This window comes from Homarus americanus, unplaced genomic scaffold (assembly GCF_018991925.1).
Source record: "Homarus americanus isolate GMGI-L3 unplaced genomic scaffold, GMGI_Hamer_2.0 scaffold50500, whole genome shotgun sequence".
In the NCBI taxonomy this organism is placed as follows: domain Eukaryota; kingdom Metazoa; phylum Arthropoda; class Malacostraca; order Decapoda; family Nephropidae; genus Homarus; species Homarus americanus.
Genome location: NW_024737519.1, coordinates 9,692 through 17,135, shown reverse-complemented (window position 1 = coordinate 17,135; position 7,444 = coordinate 9,692). Strand labels below are relative to the sequence as shown.

The window sequence follows — 7,444 nt, the reverse complement described above, 5'->3', positions numbered from 1 at the left end:
TCAATTACAACACCCCACCCAGCCGACAGCCGACGAGCTGAATCCCCACAGTTCGACCTTCGAGTTTCCACCCGTTTGGCTCTTAACGGTTTCACGTACTCTTGAACTCTCTCTTCAAAGTTCTTTTCAACTTTCCCTCACGGTACTTGTTCGCTATCGGTCTCGTGGTCATATTTAGCCTTAGATGGAGTTTACCACCCGCTTTGGGCTGCACTTTCAAGCAACCCGACTCTACAGAGAGGCCCTTTCCGACCGTCCCATCTGTACCCTCACGGGCGCCGCCATACGGGCCTGTCACCCTCCATGGGCAGTGGCCGCTTTCAAGCTTGACTTAGACGGTATGGGACGGCGTGCTGGACCCTCTGAAACGCAACACCCCTCGTGCCCGAAGACATCGAGGTTATGCGCTGGGCTTTTCCCGGTTCAGTCGCCCTTACTAAGGGAATCCCTGTTGGTTTCTTTTCCTCCGCTTATTAATATGCTTAAATTTGGCGGGTAGCTCTCTCCTACTACGAGGTCGATCGTGGTCTCATCATCCTTAGGGGGAACAAGTTTCCCAACCACGAAGCGGAAGACGCTCTGCCACCGACTTTCTTCACCACCGACATTACCAGGCAGGAAGGTTTGAGGGGCTTGTCGCGGGGGTACCAGCGGCCATGGCGCCGGCACTCCCACCCCTGACTCCGTTCCTTCTCATTGAGTGGTAAATAGCCAATAGGAAAAGTGTTCCAGCAGAACATCTCTCGCAGAGTCATATACACACACAGTTTTAATGCATATACGCTCGTGTTCCGCCCTTACTCGGCCGCACCTTTGCTGCTTAAACTTTGACCTCTTTCCCCGTTCCCGCATGCCACAGCAGTGGCACTTGTTTATCCGGAGAAAGAGAGCGAGAGTCGCAGTATTAATTGGCGTGAGCGGCCTTTCCGGCTGCAGAACTAGTGCTCTATCCCGGCGAGCGCCGTTATGAGGCGCAACACCGTCTTTAACGCGTTTAGAGAGAACTCCCCCTGCCTCCCTCCCAGTCATGAGATAGACGTGGACTCGTGGCGAACTCTCAAAGAGAACGCCACACCGCGTCTGACCGTGGGAGAGGGTGGAGGAGCGCGTGAGGAAGAGCACGGCGTCACCCAAGCATTCTCATCTCTCTGCCTGCACCACTACATGGTAGACTGCGGGCCCAGGCGCACTCATCAATTTAGGTTCCACTGCAATGCATGCCAAGCACTCTTTTCGAGGTGATAGACGAAATTCCGGCGGGGCTTACTTAAAAAATATCCGACCCGGTTTCGTTTCCTCTTCGTGGGATGGAGTGCCTCTTAGAACATGTGCAGCATCAGCCATGAGCGGCCGACGGCCATTCGTGTCTCTGTGGACAGCAGGCAAAAGAGCGCCGCCTCCAGTTATTTGCGAGGGCGACAACTGTCGCTTTGTTGTGGTTGAATGTGGGTGCGCCAAGTCCATGGACTTGCTAGTGATAGGCTTGCTTGTTTTTAAGGGCACGCCTCGCGCAAGGCGCGGGCGATTAAACCCCAAGGCGGAAGCTCGGTTCGGGTTACCCTCGTGTCGGGAGACAGTCAGCAGGCACCGAACTCGCAGCAACCGATGGATGTATATTTCCGACCCTCGTAGAGGAGTGGCGGCGACAAGCTCATATGGCTGCCGCCGCCGCAATATGCGTTCAACTTGTCGATGTATCTGGTATTCTTGCGATTCACATACCGACACGCAGTTTGCTGCGGTCTTCATCGACCCACGAGCCGAGTGATCCCCCGTTAAGAGTTGTGTATTTGCCATTTGGTCTTTTTGCGACTAACCATCACAGGTCGAGTCTCAATGAAAGGGTTTGACAGACATAGCCCAAGTTTGTGGTTTGGGTTTGGCCGGACGGCTTGTTGTTGTTTTTTGACACTTGAATTTCACTCTTTTTGGGTCAAGAGGCTTATTCGTCGGTAGTAAGGAACGGACGGGCAGCCGTCCAAAGCCCCGTCCGTCCTCCTCCTCCGGTCTTCGCGCTCTCGCCCGAGTGTGGTCCACCTACAGCGTGGTGGTACCTATTTTTGGTGCGGGGGCCGGGATTGTCCTCTTTCGCTGCTGGAGTTGCCAGAGCAGAGCCCGAGACCGCCCAAATCAGGAGAGTAGTAGTAGTAGTTTTAAGAGCGCCCCGTTCTCTTTCTCTCTGTTAATGATCCTTCCGCAGGTTCACCTACGGAAACCTTGTTACGACTTTTACTTCCTCTAAATGATCAAGTTTGGACATCTTTCCGTCAGCTCGAGGCGACGACCCCAGAAAACCCTCGCGGGCAACGGGGCCGACAATCCAAGAGCGCCAGTCCGAAGGCCTCACTAAATCATTCAATCGGTAGTAGCGACGGGCGGTGTGTACAGAGGGCAGGGACGTAGTCAGCGCAAGCTGATGACTTGCACTTACTGGGAATTCCTCGTTCATGGGAAACAATTGCAAGCCCCAATCCCTATCAAGAAAGGCTTTGAACGGGTTACCCGCTCCTCTCGGAGGGGGAAAACTCGTTGATCCCTTCAGTGTAGCGCGCGTGCGGCCCAGAACATCTAAGGGCATCACAGACCTGTTATTGCTCAATCTCGTGCGGCTAGAATTGCCGCTTATCCCTCTAAGAAGTTGCGAACTGGACACCATTTTCTGGAGATCCGTCGACTACTTAGTAGGCCAGAGTCTCGTTCGTTATCGGAATTAACCAGACAAATCGCTCCACCAACTAAGAACGGCCATGCACCACCACCCACCGAATCGAGAAAGAGCTCTCAATCTGTCAATCCTTCCGGTGTCTGGGCCTGGTGAGGTTTCCCGTGTTGAGTCAAATTAAGCCGCAGGCTCCACTCCTGGTGGTGCCCTTCCGGCAATTCCTTTAAGTTTCAGCTTTGCAACCATACTTCCCCCCGAACCCAAAGACTTTGGTTTCGGGGAGGCTGCCCGCCGGGTCATGGGAATAACGCCGGCGGATCGCCAGGTTGGCACGCTTTATGGTTAGAACTAGGCGTATCTGGATCGCCTTCGAACCTCTAATCTCTCGTTCTTGATTAATGAAAACATCCTTGGCAAATGCTTGCAGTAGTTCGCCTTGCGACGGTCCAAGAATTTCACTCTAGCCGCACGAATGCCCCGCCTGTTCGATTAGTCATTACTCTGGTTCCGAAACTGTACAAAAATAGAACCGAGTCCTATTCCCATTATTCCATGCATCACCATTCGGGCCATTCAAATAGCCTGCTCTGAGCACTCTAATTTTTTCAAGTAAATCCTCGCCACTGACACACTCGACAAAGAGCATCTCGGCGAAATGGCGGGGCGGTTGTCTGAGCGCAGACAGTAAACACCGGGCGGTGCACCGTCAGTCCGAACTGAGATCCAACTACGAGCTTTTTAACCGCAACAACTTTTAATATACGCTATTGAGCTGGAATTACCGCTGCTGCTGGCACCAGACTTGCCTCCTCCAATGGATACTCGTTAAAGGATTTGGGGTACTATTCCGATTGCGAGAGCCTCTGGATGAGACTCACATCGTTATTTTTCGTCACTACCTCCCCGTGCCGGGAGTGGGTAATTTGCGTGCCTGCTGCCTTCCTTAGATGTGGTAGCCGTTTCTCAGGCTCCCTCTCCCGAATCGAACCCTGATTCCCCGTTACCCGTTATAGCCATTGTAGGCGCATAACCTACAATCGAAAGCTGATAAGGCAGACACTTGAAAGAAGCGGCGCCGGTGCGGAGACCGTGCGCTCAGCCCGAAGTTATTCAGATTCACCACAGGTGGGTTACGGACCGGGGCCCGACCAGTTTTGAACTAATAAAAGCGCTCTTCCCTTGCGGTCAGAGACCAATTGCATGTATTAGCTCTAGAATTGCCACAGTTATCCAAGTAAGTGGGTTTACAGATCCAATGAAACATAGTTGATTTAATGAGCCATTCGCGGTTTCGCCTTAAATCGGCTTGTACTTACACATGCATGGCTTAATCTTTGAGACAAGCATATGACTACTGGCAGGATCAACCAGGTAGCTGCTGCTGTTGGCGGCGCCTATCACGGCGGCCAAAATAGTGAGATTGAGAGAGAGGCAGAAGACATTGGGCGAGGGACCGCACGTTGGCCTTAGAGAAATAGCAAACCAGATGATCAGATCTAACTGCACCTTCTCTTGCTATCCTCGGCGCCGGCAGCGCCATCGTGTGTGCCAATCTCCTCCCTTATCCGCTCCTCTTTGCCCCAGCTCCAGCGAGGCAGCCGACATTGGGCGAGGGACCGCACGTTGGCGAATCTCCTCCCTTATCCGCTCCTCTTCTCTTCTCTTCTCTTTGCCCCAGCGAGGCAGAAGACATTGGGCGAGGGACCGCACGTTGGCCTTAGAGAAATAGCAAACCAGATGATCAGATCAAACTGCACCTTCTCTCGCTATCCTCGGCGCCGGCAGCGCCACCGCGTGTGCCAATCTCCTCCCTTATCCTCTCCTCTTCTCTTTGCCCCAGCGAGGCAGCCGACATTGGGCGAGGGACCGCACGTTGGCCTTAGAGAAATAGCAAACCAGATGATCAGATCAAACTGCACCTTCTCTTGCTATCCTCGGCGCCGGCAGCGCCACCGTGTGTGCCAATCTCCTCCCTTATCCGCTCCTCTCCTCTTTACCCAGCTCCAGCGAGGCAGCCGACATTGGCCGAGGGACCGCACGTTGGCCAATCTCCTCCCTTATCCGCTCCTCTTCTCTTCTCTTCTCTTTGCCCCAGCGAGGCATAAGACATTGGGCGAGGGACCGCACATTGGCCCATCTCCTCCTCTCTCTCTTTCTCTTACTGTTTGTGGGGACGTGGGCTCATGAGCGCCATCGTCGCCCAATATTGGTTAGGTTGTGTATTTCACGGGTGGGAACCGCCATCATCGTTGTTAGGTGATGGGGTAACCCAACGTGTGCTTTGACGAGTTTTGGCTGCTAAACTCTCTTTTTAGTATACTCGGCTCCCAGACTGCGCCCTGGTCGTGTTGAACCATGAGCGTTGTCTATGCACATTTAGGGTAGCCGTTTGCGCGTGGAATAGTGCAATGAATCTCGGTCAATAGACGGTTGGGCGCTGCATTGAAGGCCGGCACAGACGCGAAGACGGGGTGATCAGCCAACGCAAGTCCGCTAAGTTGGGCAGACAGCAAGGCGAAGGGGAGCCCCGTTCCGGACTGAAAGGCCGCAGCATATGCTGTGACGGAAACTAGTAGGGTGGCGACGTGTGCGCCGAGAGAGAGAGAGAGAGAGACGGAGTAAATAATGTCCAAACGGAAGAGAGACCTGGCAAGTGTAATTGATAGAGCGCGAGCCTACTCGCCATAAGCCCGCTCCACTGCCATTCCTCTGATCCAATGAGACTAAATTCTCTCTCTCTCTCCTTCTGCTCCAGCCATTGCAGGGCAGGGAAGCGACGGCAATTTTGGTTGTTGTTTTTGAATGCCGCGCTTTGCTTCGCAGAGGCGCCGAAGCGCTCCGCTGGGGGGCGGAAGATATTTCACACCGAATATGTGTGTGAAGGCACCCTCTCCCCTTAATATAGTGAAATAGTGCAATCCAGCATACAAGGTCGGACGATAGGACATTCACCGTACCGCACCTCGAGAGTGGATGTTGGGTAAGGTTAAAACCGGACTGTTCGCAGACAGCCGAATAACCCGGTTCCGGACTAATTGGTGGATGCAACATCATGATGATGCTGCTGCTGTCGCGGGAACCGCAGTGGCGACGTGAGAGAGTAATAATGTTCAATAGGGAGAGCGACCTGGCTAGTGTAATTGATAGATCTCGAGCCTACTCGCCATTAGCCCGCTCCACTGCCATTCCTCTGACCCAATGAGACTATTCTCTCTCTCGCTCTCCTTCTGCTCCAGCCATTGCAGGGCAGGGAGAGGAAATCGACGGCAATTTTGGTTGTTGTTTTTGAATGCCGCGTTTTGCTTCGCAGAGGCGCCGAAGCGCTCCGCTGGGGGCGGAAGATATTTCACATCGAATATGTGTGTGAAGGCACCCTCTCCCCTTAATATAGTGAAATAGTGCAATCCAGCATACAAGAGCGGACGATAGGACAGTCACCGTACCGCACCTCGAGAGTGGAAGTTGTTTGATCGTTTGTTAGGCAAGGTTAAAACCTGACTGTTCGCGAACAGCCGAATAACCCGGTTCCGGACTTACAATAGACGCAACATCATGATGCTGCTGCTGTCGCGGAAACCGCGGTGGCGACGTGCGCGCCGAGAGAGTAATAATGAAATTCATAGATCGCTCACCTGCCATTCCTCTGACCCCATGAGACTACTTTCTCTCTCTCTTCTTCTGCTGCTGCTGCTCCAGCCATTGCAGGGCAGGAAGAGGAAAAGCAACTGACAACTTTGGTTGTTGTTTTGAATGCAGTAGCTTTGTACTTCCAGAAGCGCGGCTGAAATGAAGATATTCACACCGAATGGGTGTGTGGAAACACCCTCACCAATATGGTGAAATAGTGCAATCCAGCATACAGAGCAGACGATAGGACAGTCACCGTGCCGCACCTCGAGAGTGGAAGTTGTTTGATCGTTTGTTAGGCAAGGTTAAAACCCGACTGTTCGCGAACAGCCGAATAACCCAGTTCCGGACTTACAATAGACGCAACATCATGATGCTGCTGCTGTCGCGGAAACCGTGGTGGCGACGTGTGCGCCGAGAGAGTAATAATGTTCAATTGGGAGACAGACCTGGCTAGTGAAATTCATAGATCGCGCTCCACTGCCATTCCTCTGACCCCATGAGACTCTTTTCTCTCTCTCTTCTTCTGCTGCTGCTGCTCCATGTTTGCAGGAGCAGGGAAGGAAGCGGCAACAACTTTGGTTGTTGTTTTTGAATGCCGCTTTAGCCTAGCAGAGGCGCCGAAGCGCTCCGCTGGGGGCGGAAGATATTCCACACCGAATAGGTGTGTGAAGGCACCCTCTCCCCTTAATATAGTGAAATAGTGCAATCCAGCATACAAGAGCGGACGATAGGACAGTCACCGTACCGCACCTCGAGAGTGGAAGTTGTTTGATCGTTTGTTAGGCAAGGTTAAAACCCGACTGTTCGCGAACAGCCGAATAACCCAGTTCCGGACTTACAATAGACGCAACATCATGATGCTGCTGCTGTCGCGGAAACCGTGGTGGCGACGTGTGCGCCGAGAAGGAAATGTGTGTGTTCAATTGAGGAGACAGACCTGGCTGGTAGAAATTCATAGATCGCGCTCACTGCCATTCCTCTGACCCCGCGCGGAGACTATTTTCTCTCTCTCTTCTTCTGCTATATCACGTAGCCATTGCAGGGCAGGGAAGGGAAAGCGACGGCAATTTTGGTTGTTGTTTTTGAATGCGGCGCTTTGCTTCGCAGAGGCGCCGAAGCGCTCCGCTGGGGGGCGGAAGATATTTCACACCG

The 7,444-nt window shown here is 53.1% G+C and overlaps 1 non-coding gene across 1 annotated transcript; it reads right to left on the bottom strand.

Moving 5' to 3' along the window:
- Positions 1-1,620: 1,620 nt before the first annotated feature.
- Positions 1,621-1,784, bottom strand: LOC121873464. The gene has a single exon (XR_006090245.1). It is a non-coding gene; the product is annotated as a 5.8S ribosomal RNA (ribosomal RNA).
- Between the last annotated feature and the right edge of the window lie 5,660 nt (positions 1,785-7,444).